The sequence below is a fragment of the Oreochromis niloticus genome, linkage group LG22, assembly GCF_001858045.2.
Source record: "Oreochromis niloticus isolate F11D_XX linkage group LG22, O_niloticus_UMD_NMBU, whole genome shotgun sequence".
NCBI classification, from domain to species: Eukaryota; Metazoa; Chordata; class Actinopteri; order Cichliformes; family Cichlidae; genus Oreochromis; species Oreochromis niloticus.
This window is the reverse complement of record NC_031985.2, coordinates 23,826,947-23,840,857: the sequence shown is the minus strand read 5'-3', so window position 1 is coordinate 23,840,857 and position 13,911 is coordinate 23,826,947. Positions and strand designations below refer to the sequence as shown.

Here is a 13,911-nt window from a genome sequence, read left to right as displayed (position 1 = left end):
AATATGAAGAAAGGTGATTTATGTAGCTTTAAACGTGGCATGGTTGTGAGCCAGACAGGCCGGTCTGAATATTTCAGAAACTGTTGATCTGCTGTGATTTTCCCACAAGGTCGTGTCTAGGGTTCACAGAGAATAATCTAAAACAGAGAAAATAGCCAGACTGCTTCAAGCCAGTAGGAAAGCAACAGCAAGTCAAATAACAACTCGTTACAAACAACAAATACGATAACTGCCTTCTACGAGTTTGAAGATGTTCAAGGTGTACTTTTAAATTCTGAAAAACGATTTAGTCTTTTTTTGCTACACTGAACGAAGCTGAAACTCCAGTAAAACAATCATAAAATCCTGCTTTTCCACAAACTCTTCCATTTTAGTGAACCAATGCAGCAGCAGAGTGCAGATATAGAAGATATATTTACTCCTATCCAGCTAAGTGGATAAAGATGCGAGATCTCCTGAAGAGCCTGGAAGTACGGCGTCCCCAGAGGCCCATTATACTGCTTCTCTGGGTGACTAAGAATCACTAGGAGATATATGGCTGCCGGCACATAATTAGTGTAGCAGTGGGCAAATATCTATCTGTCATTGCTCCCAGGACACGAGATAAGTGAAGGAAATCGAAGATACCACGGGCCACTTGGAGACTGCCTTTGTACCCCAGATGCTTCACCGTAGCTGTAACAGCAACTTTGCTGTTGCCTCCAGCAGGTTTCAAGAGCTGTTGAGATATACTGATAGCAGCGAGGAATAATGAAGCACTGTAAGACCACGGTTTTTTTGTACTGGGCTGTCACATCTGGCAGTAGGTTACACTGATTTGTTTGCTCTACAGTTGAGAGACACTGATTAAACAGCAACTGTACTTAAAGTCTGCAGCTATGATCAACCTGGCAGAGAAACCTGGTTTTAAAGGTTTTTCCTCTCAGGGATGTCTTTCTATGCTATTTATTCAAGCTACTTAAACATCCTCTTCTCTCAATGTGGAAAAAAAGTGTTAATATAAAAGAAATGAGACGACCAGGCATCATTAACTCAAATGTCAAATACACAAAGACTCACTTTCACAGTTTCAGGCATAAATATTTTTAAATAGCATTGTATTGTATATGCAGTACAAGGAAAAAAACACACTGCCAAGCATTACCAAGTACTCCGACTGCATCGATTGTTTCACTCCAAACACACAAAGGGTCTCAAAGTCATTTGTAATTCGATCTTAAGCAGGACCAGTTAACCGACTCCATAAAAACAATAAAAAAAGAGATGTGCTACACTCAACCTGCTGCCATTACAAAGAAACGTCAGCGCTGTAAATCAAAGAAACACGTCAGCATAATGTATTACACATTATTCATTACTTTTCTTAAAACTAATGCAGTATGTTACTTAATTACTCACTGTAGAAAGTAATGCGTGACACTACATTACTCTCTTGTTACGTCGTAAAATGAAACATATTGTCAACAATAAAAACCTGAGGCTACAGTCCCACACAACAATACAAATTTCTATCCTAATGAGGACACACGTCCTGTCTTTCTTTTAGTTTTTACGTTTGGACACAAAGCCGACGACATGGAGCAAAGATGAAAACCAGCCAAAAGCGACTTCGCAGCACATAGATTCTACTTTAGAGACATGAACAGGTAGAAACGGAGGCTGCAGGCTGACTGCTCATCACTGCTTTGGTTACTTGTTGAGGTTCAGGGTCTGGCTGCTGGGCTGGGGTCAGCATTCACATCACCCTAGGTTCTTTGCTAGCTAAGTGTTAGCATGCTGTTTGTGCAAATGCTTGCAAAGAGCAGAAGTTCTGTTAGCAATGTAATGCATTTTCTGCTTCACCATTGCGCTCTTGTCCTTTTGAGCAATAAAAGTAAAAGTAATGCCCATCTCCGCTCCTTAAAAGCTGTATCGCTGTACTGCTTCACCATTCTCCTCCCTTCTTCTTTCCATCCACCTGATGCACAGATAACTGAGGAATCTTTGTAACACTAGTAATGAAATAATTTTAGCTGTGATATGATCCCTGTTTAGTACAGCACTGCATTACGTTACAGTAATCCATTACTTTGTAGCAAGTTAAACCCAACACTGCGGGTGCCGTCTTTCCTTTTCTTCGAGTTTCACACTTTTTAAAACCATGCTGTGGGCCGGATTGGACCCGTTGGTGAGCTCCATAATGTGCAGAAACGTCTCATTCTGTTCCACTCTAATTAATTCGAGCAGATATGGAGAGCTGGTCAGCTGTCACTATCCTAATCTGCAGTTGCTGCCAGCCACCCACACGTTCAGACACACAACTCCATTCAAACTGGAGCTTCGCAATTCATTCATTCTTTCTTTCTCTTAAGGAGTAAGATATGAGAAAGTCAGTCTTCTACATACCAGAATCTACCTGATAGATTGATGTCTGCCTGTGTGTGTGCGTGTGAATGTGTCTGGAGTGGGACTGTTAGGAAAAGGAGAAATGAAAGGAGAATAAAAAAGCCATCCAGAAACTGTGGTAAATGAATAAATGGACAAGTGAGGACATGGGTACAGGGGAATGAAGGAGAGAGGAACTGAGGATGTAAGCCGAGGGAGGAGGAGGAGGTGAAGAGAGATTATGCAATCAATCAATAGATTCTTACTGTGTGTGCTCTGACCAGAACAACCAATTCTAAAATCAATTCCCTCTCTGAGGCTCATAGCAAAGAGGTAACGCTCTCCCTTTCTCCCTTACTGCCTCTCGATTTTGCTCTTCTAATGACTTTTTCAATGTATGCTGTTGAATCTATATACATTAGCAGTGCTCAAATATCCACCCTCGCCTCCATCAGCTCCTGACAACGAGATAGCACCAGCCACGGGAGATCAAAGGTCACATCGATGGCTTGCTTAATGAATGCCTTTGCAGTGGGAAAGGTCAATAAAAAAGGGTCAGCTTGCTCACATGAAAAGGTGACACCACCCTGAGTGTAAAGTAACTTCTGTGTGTCTGTTAGCAAGCATGTGAAGTCACTAAGTCATTTTGCTCCTTCACCCCGAGGGGACGTAGGCTTCAAATCACCTGTCACATCAGGTCAAAAACCATGAAGCAAAGCACCCGTTTCCTCCCATACGGTAAAAAAATACATTTTTCCTGGCCAAAATATATTTCAAATATATGGTAAATATATTTTGTATTTGTGATGCTCCAAAAAATATATTTTTGAAATTGAAAATATATTTCTTTCAAACCAAAATACATTTCAAAACATATTTTAGGGTGAAGAAAATACATTTCCAACCTTGCAGTAGAATGTATATCAAAGTATCCTTTATTTAAAATGTATTTAGTGCAATAATGATGATAATGATAATAATACTAAAAGTAACATGTTTTATGCACATCTGCAAAAAACAGTTGGATTCAAACAAAACAGAGTCAAAGGTCTATCACGAATTAGGTTGTTTATTCATTTGCTTACAGTATTTCACATTACACAATATTTCACTATAATGTAGCATTCATTGACTTTGAAATTATCTGTCAGTGATACAGTAAACAAGATACAACAACTGCTATGTACACTTTAGTTTTTGACAATATATACAATATAGTACTTAAAGGAACACACTCCACTTTTTTTGGAAATAGGCTCATTCTCCATCTCCCTCAGTTAAAAATGCAGCGTCTTCTTTCTAGATCCGTACGTTAATAGAACTCTGGAGCGTGATCTTACGGGATGGGGCAGAGCCAGGATTTTTGGTCGAGGCGCCATATTAGCAGGCCAAACAAATGCTTGCTGTGTGGCCGGTTGTAATGTTAGATTGCACTACCGGCAAAGGAATAAGCTTGAAAACAGGCTCTCTTTTCATTGTTTCCTCACCTGGAAGCATCATGAGGGAGCTTATGTGTTGGATGTTACCAAAAGAAGGCATCTAGCCTGGATAGCAGCTGCGAGACGAGCTGATATTCAGTTCTCTACCATCCACAGATATCTGTTGGTGTGCTCCAGTATTTTCATTCAGGTAAGTTCTAAATAAGTTCATATTATTCTTTATAGCCTGTTAGTTTTATTTTCAATGCGCTCTGAGATCATAGCACAAACTTAGAACAACCATGCAGAACTACCTTCTATTTATAGAGTTGCTAATTATTTGGCATTATTGCAGCAAACCAGCCTATGAAATGAATGAAACAAATCCTGACTGGGTTCCAACACTACACACGGGGCACTACGAAATCCCTGCTTCAAACTACATGCTACACACCACCATGCCAATCAGATTACTTCTTCCATGTGTAGGTAAAAAGGTGACCCTCCTGGATAAGATGGCAAAGGTTTGCTGTGTTTTGGTGAACATGTGCCCCAGTGTGGTAGTAAAACCAGGGAAAAATGCTCTTGTTAAATACTCTTAAGTCTTGTGCTGTTTATGTAGTGATAAGTTTTCAAAAGAGACAGTAAATTACAGAATGCTAGTAGTGGGTGATATTATTTAAATGCTGTCATGATTTTATGTGAACATTTTGTCATTTGTAAACTATACATAACATTGATTCTACATTGTAACTGATTTGATGTTCTACAAAGTGCTTTTAATTAAAAATAGGCAAACATTTCTTTGTTTCTTTATTCAACTTTTGAACAGTGTTACTTAGTAAGTACATATTCAGTAAATGCAAATTATTTACATGCCCCCCTAAATTAAAATATTATGGGTTATTCAGAACAGAACTATGCTTGGAAAATATTGTCCCATCAGTTGATCCAACTCCTCCACAGTAGCAGGTGGAACTTTTCTTTTTTGAGGACGGCTTCTTTTACCTGTCACAATGAATGGTTTGTTTATGTTTTGATCGAGAGCCTTTTTTGGGCAGCTGAAGAGGAGAAGTCCATCTTATGGCCAACCTCTGGCTGTATCTTGGTCATATTACCAGGCAAAACCCAGTATGCAGGTTCATCTGTAACAGTCCTTGTGCCACAGAGCCGCACTGTTGCTTCTACATTAAACAGAAGAGCAGGGACATGGCTGCAGGTCTCCACGACTCCGGCCATAAAGGTGCAGTGGGCGGCTTCAACCTTCCCTGTGATGCTCACAATCACCTGTGGCTGCAATTCAGTCTTTAAGAGTGCAGTACCTGAAACACACACAGACAAAGTTCATTTAAAGACAAGAACTTTAATAAGCCAAGGCCGACATGAATGTGTTTTATCTACTTTCATATCCATTTATCATAAATGTAACAAATAAAGTGTTTTTGTGTATCCATCTATAGAACGCTGCATGTTATATTCTAAATCTGCCTGTTTCTTTTTAGAAACCTAGCAGCAGAAAATGAACCTAAAGTATGTAATGCAAGGATGTCATCACTTTCAAGAGGGAGAAAGCATAAAGTTCGACTTTAAGTGACAATTATGGACACCTAATATGATAAGGAGATTCTGCAGGTCATTAATCAATGTATAAAACTAAAACAGATTGTATTTTTAGTGACACAGGACACAAACAAGGAAGCAAGATGTGTAATTAGGATTATTTGTAAATAAATATGAATTAATTAGGGCAATTTCTTTAACCATAAAGAATAACTAAATCCTTCAGGACAATGTCACATCAGTGCACTGAACTCACTATGTTATCCCTCTAACACAGCCTCTACATGTTCTCACTGTAATTTCTCCCTCATGAATGAATTTATGCTGCACTAATCTGAATGTTCGGGGGGAATCAAACGCATTTTACTCGCAGTACTCAAGCTGACTTACCTTTGCTTGAATGACGGCGTACTCACAACGTGGACGCTTAAAAATAGCCAAATCTTGTACCCAGTCCTTGGTGAATTGGATGTGCGCCTCCAGAGATTTATAATTGCGAAATTGGTGCGCCGTGTATGCGCTGACTCCACAGACAAGGTACGAGAGTAGAGCATGCTAAGTCAATAGCGGTTTGGTCTTCAGGGTTTCTACTCCACGGCAGTATTTCATACGGGTCCACATTTCAGCAATCAAGTACCGTCTCTTTGCATCTGGACACAATCTGTCTCTATACCGTCATTTTCTTTTGAGCTACGTTTCAGAATGGTTCGTAGCAATCTTGTTTTGATTCGCAGCCTGCCAAGATGGTGCTGCGCTCCCACAATGCATTGCGACATTACGTCAACTCCAAAGCCCTTTGCGTGCAGGAGTATGCGCATGTGCATTGCCATGGTGGTTTAAAAAATAAAGATATAATGAAAAGTAATTAATAAAAATTAAATATTTAAACATTCCCACAAATGTGCAATGAACGTGCAAAAACTCTCTTTATTAGTTGTTGCTGTTTCTTTCTTTTTTCTTTCTTTTTTTTTTTTTTTTTGAAAAATAACGACCTCTCTGAGGCGCGAATTCCGACAGTGAGAGGAACGGCCGGATACAGGAGACGGGAAGAAACAAGCCGATTATGTTCGCGTTAATTAAGTGGTTGGAAGATGTAAATTCTCATCCTGCCAACTGAACATATACGAGATTTTAATGAGGATGAATAATTAGCCGGCATGGAGGAAACGGACCTTTATTTGGTGGAGTGGCGACAAGAAGCCAAAAGACGGGTGGCCGGTCTATGAAGCCTCCATCATCAAGCTAGCAGGTGCCTTTTCTCATATAATATTACTTTATTCTCGCTTATTTGGCACGGAAGCGTAGAGCTGCCACCCAGGACAAAGAGAAATATAAGTATATCACGTTATAACGTGAAAAGTTTATCGTTCTAACAATATACTATCATGTTTATACAATATACTTTTCGTGTTTGAACATTGTATGAACAATGTACATAATTATCACATCCGTACAATATTGTGCGAACGTGATAATTATGTATATTGTAATAACGTGATATTATATTATACAAACATGAAAAGCATAATGTTAGAACAATAAACATTTCACGTTATAACGTGATATAGCTCTATTTTGCTTTTGCCTGGGTGGCAGCTCCACGTTTCCATAATTTGGTAATCAAAATATGTAACTTAATTAATTATATTGTGACATACTTTTGCCTTTTCTTATTATTCTGCCTTCTCAGAAAGGGAAAAAATACAAATAAAATTGTTTACACTTGTTATATACAATAACTATCAAAACCTATTCACATTTAATTTGGCTTTCACAGAAATCCCACCTGTCCTTCTGGCTACAGAGGACTTACCAAGGTTAGAAACAAAGCACAGTTATGCTTTATTAATGTTCGCTAATTACAATGTTCCACATTTCCTTGCTTTTTAAGTCATTTTTAGGCTTTTTAGAGTTGTTGTTTTTTGTTTTTTTAGCAGTAATGTTTCTGCCTATTTTTTTCAGCCCATGAAATCGAATGCAGATCTTCCTGATGTGAGATTTACATAAATGTAAGTAATTTTGTTTGTCATTGTCATTAATGTTGTTGCTGTTGTTGTTTTGTGAAGTTTGCAATATAAACCTAGCAAGCATCAGTCAGCACAGTGACTAACCTAAACAGATTCTTGCTTTATTCACATATATTATATGTAATTATATATACCTGCACATTGTACCTAGGGTTGCAGCCACTTGGCCCCACCCCATTGTTGTGACAGCCCTGATTGTACACTGCATCTGAACAGGGAACAGTCTGCCACATTAATGTATTTTTAAGTGACTTGTTTGTAATACATGAATTTGCTTCTTACAGATGTCAAAGTCTCAACCTCATGCTGCCCTCCCCCATCCTCCTAAAGTAAGTATTTGTTGTTGTAGTTTTTTATGCAGTGTCTGTGTCACATGCTAATCATAATTATTGAAATAACTGTTTTCTAACAGATTTTCCAAAACACTAGTTATGTTTGTTGTCATTCAGACCAATACTACTGCTTAGACATTGCTTAGTGGTCATGCATGTTTGACAAGCTTGTTATGATACCAAAACAGTAGGCCTGTCACAATAATCGATATATTGACTTAACACACAATACATGTACATGACCTCAATAATTGTTGATGATGCAATTTATCTGCCATTATATTAAAAAAAAAAAATAATAACAACACAATAACATTAAATAACATTGTTTTCTATTTGTCAGAAAATTTACTATTTATTCAATTTTTATGGTATCTAATATTTTGATACCTAATTTCTATGATCTAAATATTTTCAGAATTAGATGTTGGTTTGTCAATTGAAAGTGTGTAGATCTTGCATTATTATGGTGTTATATTATGATTATACATTCAAAGACATAAAATGGTCTTAAAATCACAATGACATAACTTGTCGCAATTGTTTATGGGGCAATATACCGACCAACAAAAAGTTGTTATCGTAACAGGCCTTCAAAACAGACGGTTTTATGATTGATAAATTCAAAAAATAAATACATTTAATTTCTCTGAGATTCTCTAATATTCAGTTACAGTTCACAACACAGCTACCTGTACATGCAGTATTATACTGTAAATATAAATCTCTGCATTTAGCATCTGACTAGAAGAGTCACAGTTACTGCCTCTTTTTTTTTTTTTTTTTTTTTTACAAATACCTGTACTATTACTAACACATTTACTGTTTTACTTTTAGCCTGTGGATACAAATGCAGATTTCCTTAATGTAAGTTGTGCATTTTCATTACATCATGTTATTTTTATTATTATTTATTTATTTTATTTTACATTCAAATATTTCAAGCTTCTTGGTTAAAGAAGCTTGATTGCTAGTAGGTAAAGAATAGTTCACCTATAATTGATATTCCCAATTAATTTCTCACCTCTGATTGAATGCCTTTGTTTGTTTGCCTTTTTTTACTATAACAAAACATTTTTGCAGGATATATATGGTGAATTTATATGCATAGATACAGTCGTAGTGCTTGACACATGCACACAGCAGTAGATGTACTAAAAAGGAAATAGTTACAATCATGATGTTGATTGCTGATGTCAGTATATATATTTTAGAGGAATGTTTTGTTTTTCACCCAAAATGAACTATATTGCTTCAGAAGAGATTTATTACCCTACCTGACTCTTATATATTGTTTTTTGTTTGTTTTTGTTATTTTCAGGTTCAATGGTGCGTGTTCTTCTAATGGCCGCCTTCCCACTGGAGGTTTTGATCCACAGCAATTTAAAAGGTAAACAGCTTTGAAAGTCAGTTCAAATGGTTAGCTAATAGTATTCTAAAAAGCCTACTTCTCTGTCACCAGTTTCTTTACCAAAAAGTACCCATAAAAGTATCTCTCAATAGCATATCATTGTAGTTCAAATGTTTAGTTGTACAAATATCAGATTTTTGGAAATCTAAAACTAGTCAAACACTCAAATGTTTATGCCTTTTATAGGAGGACAGAGCAAAACGGACATCGGCACAGAGTGAAGAACTGCCCTTCACAAGGACACTATGACAGCCATATATAGTAAGTGAAGACTTTCTGTGTATCTAAAATTGCATACAGCACAAGTAACTTACTGTTAGCGCCATTTATAGTTATTACATGTTTTATTTTGAAAAGCCTGAAAAAGATGTGGTGCTTTTGTTGTGAAAGGTTTTGTGAGAAATAAAACAAGCGAATGGCGGAGCGACACGATGGTTTTACTTAATGTAATGGCTATGTTGTTTCTTCTTGGAGTTCTCTATTTTTCTTATATCTAAAATAAGAGTCTGGATGGACAAGAGGCTGTTTTACGCGTCGTTGTTGTACAAACCGACGCGTAAAACAGCCTCTTGTCCATCCAGACTCTTATTTTAGATATAAGAAAATAGAGAACTCCAAGAAGAAACAAGATAGCCATTACACTTGCTTTGCAACCATTAAAATAGGTTGTAAAGTAAGTTACCAATACAAATAGGTGATGATGCATTGTGGTGGGTGGTCTCAGACAAAGAAGGTCAACAGATTTATGAATGCTGGAGGGTAAGGAGAGACGACCAAAAGGGGTGTTAGCATTACTGTAATGTGAACTGGATAGACTTTCAATCAAGGAAAAAAAAAAGAGGTAAAATTATGCGTAAAATATATCTGTATTAATATCTGTATCTATATAAACAGAAATATCTGTTTGCTAAATGAAGCCAGCTAACATAAATCATATTTTTATTTTAACTCTGATAAAAGTAATAGAACTGTGACTTTTGTTTGTTACAGTGGCAGTAAGGAAGAGGTTTCCCAATGTGTCCAGAAGGGCTTTGAGGATTGCAGTGAAAGCTGGGGGAACTGAGACTGCTGGAAAAGGAAAAGAAATTACATTTTAAGTATGTTGACTTATGTTAATACAATCACACACAAAATATACACATACACACACACACACACATATATGTATGTATATATATATATATATATATATATGTATATATGTGTGTGTGTGTGTGTGTGTGTGTTTCTTTTAGAATGTTTAAGTATGTAATGAGAATAAAATTATAAAATTAATATTCTTTGCTTGATTGATATGCTATATGTATGTTTTAAACATCAAATAAAGATTTCTTTCAGCTGTTACATGTGAATGTGTTTTCTTAGAAATATATGAAGGGTTAAATTGATATATTTTTGAATGATTTTAAATAAGTTTAAATTGTATTTTGAAATATATTTTATAAATATATTTCAAAATATAAAAAAACAGCCAAAAAATATATGTGTTAAAACACATTTCAAAATATATTATAAATATATTTTTTAAATATATTTTAAAATACATTTTGAAATATATTTCAAAATATACAAAAAATGGCCAAAAATATATGTGCTAAAATACATTTCAATTTTAAAATGTATTTTAGCACATATATTTTTTGGCCATTTTTTGTATATTTTGAAATGTATTTCAAAATGTATTTTAAAATATATTTTTTTACCGTATGGGCTGTTTCATAACACAAGCAAAGTGCTTTTTCATTCTGCATATCCGTGCTGGAGTGATAGGCATGCAGCGTGAAAATGTGCATTTCTTCCAACTCCAGGGCATGTTACTGGAGTCAGAGCCAGGAGACTGCTGGGGTATGCCCTTGAACGCAGGACACAAACACACACACACACACACACACACAGAGACAGAGAGAGACATGGGAGCTGGCCTCTGTCTTGGTGTCCCCCCCCCAAAAAAGAAAGAGAGCAAGAAAACCTCTAATTGCCACTCACACAGACTCCTACCATATGAGATTTCTGTTTTTGTCTTTTCTTGTTTCCTGTTGACGTGGATGACGCTGTGCAAAGCTGGGTCAAAGCTGATTGGTCCATGCATGGGCCAAAAAAGGGAACGAAGCAACAACAGAGCTCACCAGGAAAAAAGGAAAAGACTTTAAGGATGAAAAATACAGCATGAAAAGCACAACAATGGCTGCTCTTGTGTTATAACCGGGCTCTTCTCCATGGCTAGGTGATGTACTTACAACAACACAAGCAAGAGTAGCCCACAGAGTGGTCCATCTCTGACAGCAGACGCTGTCTAACAGGTTGACGGGCAGTCTGAAGTTGACTGCGGACTGCTGAAGAGTTGCCAGCTCTGAACCATAACTTCCCCATTAGGCTGATGTCTCAGCAGCACCTAGCATAGCATAGCATAGCATAGCATAACACAAGTAATTAAAACATTTAAGCTCTTTGTCAAGCAGTTAAACAAATTCATGAAAGCACTTCTAGAGCTCGCTAATTCAATTTTCACATTACTTCTCTCAGAAGTAAGCTACAACTAGCACGACATCAGGTTAGCTAAAATAAATAATACAGAGGAGGTGTCATAACCTCCATAAAAAGCTATGAAGCTAATGTTTTTATATTCTTGTGCAAACTAAACAGGTTCCTATTGATATGATCTGTTTCTCCAATCATAAGAACTGTACAGATGCTGGGAAGCAGTTTGTTGGATTTCTAAAGAGGGTCAAAGTCAGGGGTGAGGACACTTTGACTCACAGGTGCTAACATGGCAGCTTACCTCAGGTAACTGATGTCACTGAACTGGAGGGATCTAGCTTATCTGTCATGTGGTTCAAATGATTTTTTATGAGAAGATCGGCTAATAGCATAGGAACTGCCAGACCTGCTGTTTGGCACAGCCCAGCCAAGAAGACTGTGCTCCAGTGTGGTGAGTGAAATTCCAGGCTTATAATTAGCATTAGTTAGCAGGTATCTGTGTCTGTGCCATGCATTCATACAGCTGATAACCAAGATGATGCATGCTGATAACCCAACATGCTAGTGTTTAGGATAAATTAGTACTCAGACCTCTTCTTCAATTATTGTCACTTATGGATCCAAAAACACAACTTGATGGAAGCCAAAAACACTCATGCTGAGCCTTAAAAATATGTGACCCAGAAAATAATGACTGTAGCCACAGCCTTATAGAAAAAGTCACTCTTCAGATATTATGGGAATTAAATTATTTAGGAATTTTAAAGCTTGCAACAGAATTAAGTTTGATTTCAGTGGTCACCAGAGTATAAAAACTGCATGTCACTTAAAATCGCTGCTGACTTTGCCTCAAAATAAGATGATAAAATTTGTTATAGTTACAACACTGATTATAAGGACAAAGTTGTTGATTTGTACAATGTAATTCCTTAGCCTTGTCACTGGCTGGCTGTAGTTTTGGGGTAGTATATGAGAGTGAATCATCCCATGTCAGACCATTCAAACTATTATAAATCAGACAGACTAAATAAAGCATGTCCACACACAAAGACACTAAGCACAGTTTCTCTAAGAGCAAAGGGGGGGCTCGGGTCGTTCGCTGTCAGTGAGCTGTATGTGTGTATGATTTGGCACAGCCAATGGAAATCTTGGATAATGACGCGTTCAGTCTCTGCGGTCTCTGCCTGTGATCGAAGATTTTCATCTAATCATCTTCATTTATCAAAAGCTGGAAATACCAGGTCTCAACAGACTGTTGCTTTGGGAAGGAAAGGATGATGTGCCCTATAAACATGTCCACAACTCCCAGGCCGATGTATGATATCTCATATCACGTGGATCAAATTCCAGTTTTTTGCTGAAATGAGGGAAGGTGCAGATGGACAGACATAATGTCAGAAATGATGTCATCAAGAAATATTCAGGTTTGCAAAAATACATTTTCACTCAGCCCCCCAACGCTTTGCAAATAATGTGGAAAGCTGTGCAAAAAACTTGTAAATGACTTCCACTGAGGCAGGAAAAAAAGATAAACAGAGATCTATGATAAGAAAAAAATTTCATCCAGCTGCAGAGAGATATTATTTACTGCAGCAGCAGTAACTTATCAGCTGTCAGCCAGCTATAAACTTGTGTTTCTTTATTGCAGCTGTTTGAAATAGACCAAAAAATAGCAGACAATAAAATATAGAAGCCTCTTAAAACCATCAGTGCATGTAAAATAAATGATTCCTTCCTGCAGAAGATGACATGACATCCACTGTCATTACTCACAGACAGACAGTGTAATTAAAACAAACCACAAGCAGGGAGAGAAACTCCTCACCTGCTTATATATAAATGCCTGGTGCTGACTCTCTCTGCAGGTCTGCCTCAGCGCTTTTGTTCTTCGGGCACTTTTTTGCCTTTTTAGTGTTCCTTCGTTCTCTGTCCCGATGTGGCCCGGCTCACCTGTCAGTAAGGTTATTTGTTTTGCCACGGTTACATTATCACCCTTAAATTTTAAACTACGGTTCATGCATTATCCATCACTATAGAGTACATACACAAACAGCCGCCCAGGGTACCATGAGGTTCTCCCTCCCACCTCTGGATGTTGTTCATGGTCCTGAGATACATATCTCTCTTATTTGTGTTGTTTTTTCCTTCTTGTATTGTTAAGAGGGGAAAGTTGACAGTACTCGAAACGTGGTAGGATTTATCATCACAAGAGTGTGTTTGTACCAGAGTGAAATGAAGCAAATATGTGTTTGTGTAACAAGCGATGAAGGGTGATTTATTGTGTGTCCTTTGTGTAGTGTCTGGAGCCAGGCTGTGAGTGT

At 37.3% G+C, this 13,911-nt stretch overlaps 1 long non-coding RNA gene across 2 annotated transcripts; it reads left to right on the top strand.

The window, feature by feature from the left end:
* The first annotated feature begins 6,451 nt into the window (after positions 1 to 6,451).
* On the top strand, positions 6,452 to 10,262 carry LOC106098727 (uncharacterized). 2 transcript variants are annotated; one of them, XR_002058044.2, is made up of 8 exons: positions 6,452 to 6,591; positions 7,120 to 7,159; positions 7,305 to 7,351; positions 7,654 to 7,698; positions 8,539 to 8,568; positions 9,023 to 9,091; positions 9,299 to 9,373; positions 10,103 to 10,262. It is a non-coding gene; the product is annotated as an uncharacterized LOC106098727 (long non-coding RNA). The 2 variants fall into 2 exon arrangements; XR_002058045.2 differs by lacking the exon at positions 7,120 to 7,159.
* Positions 10,263 to 13,911: the final 3,649 nt, after the last annotated feature.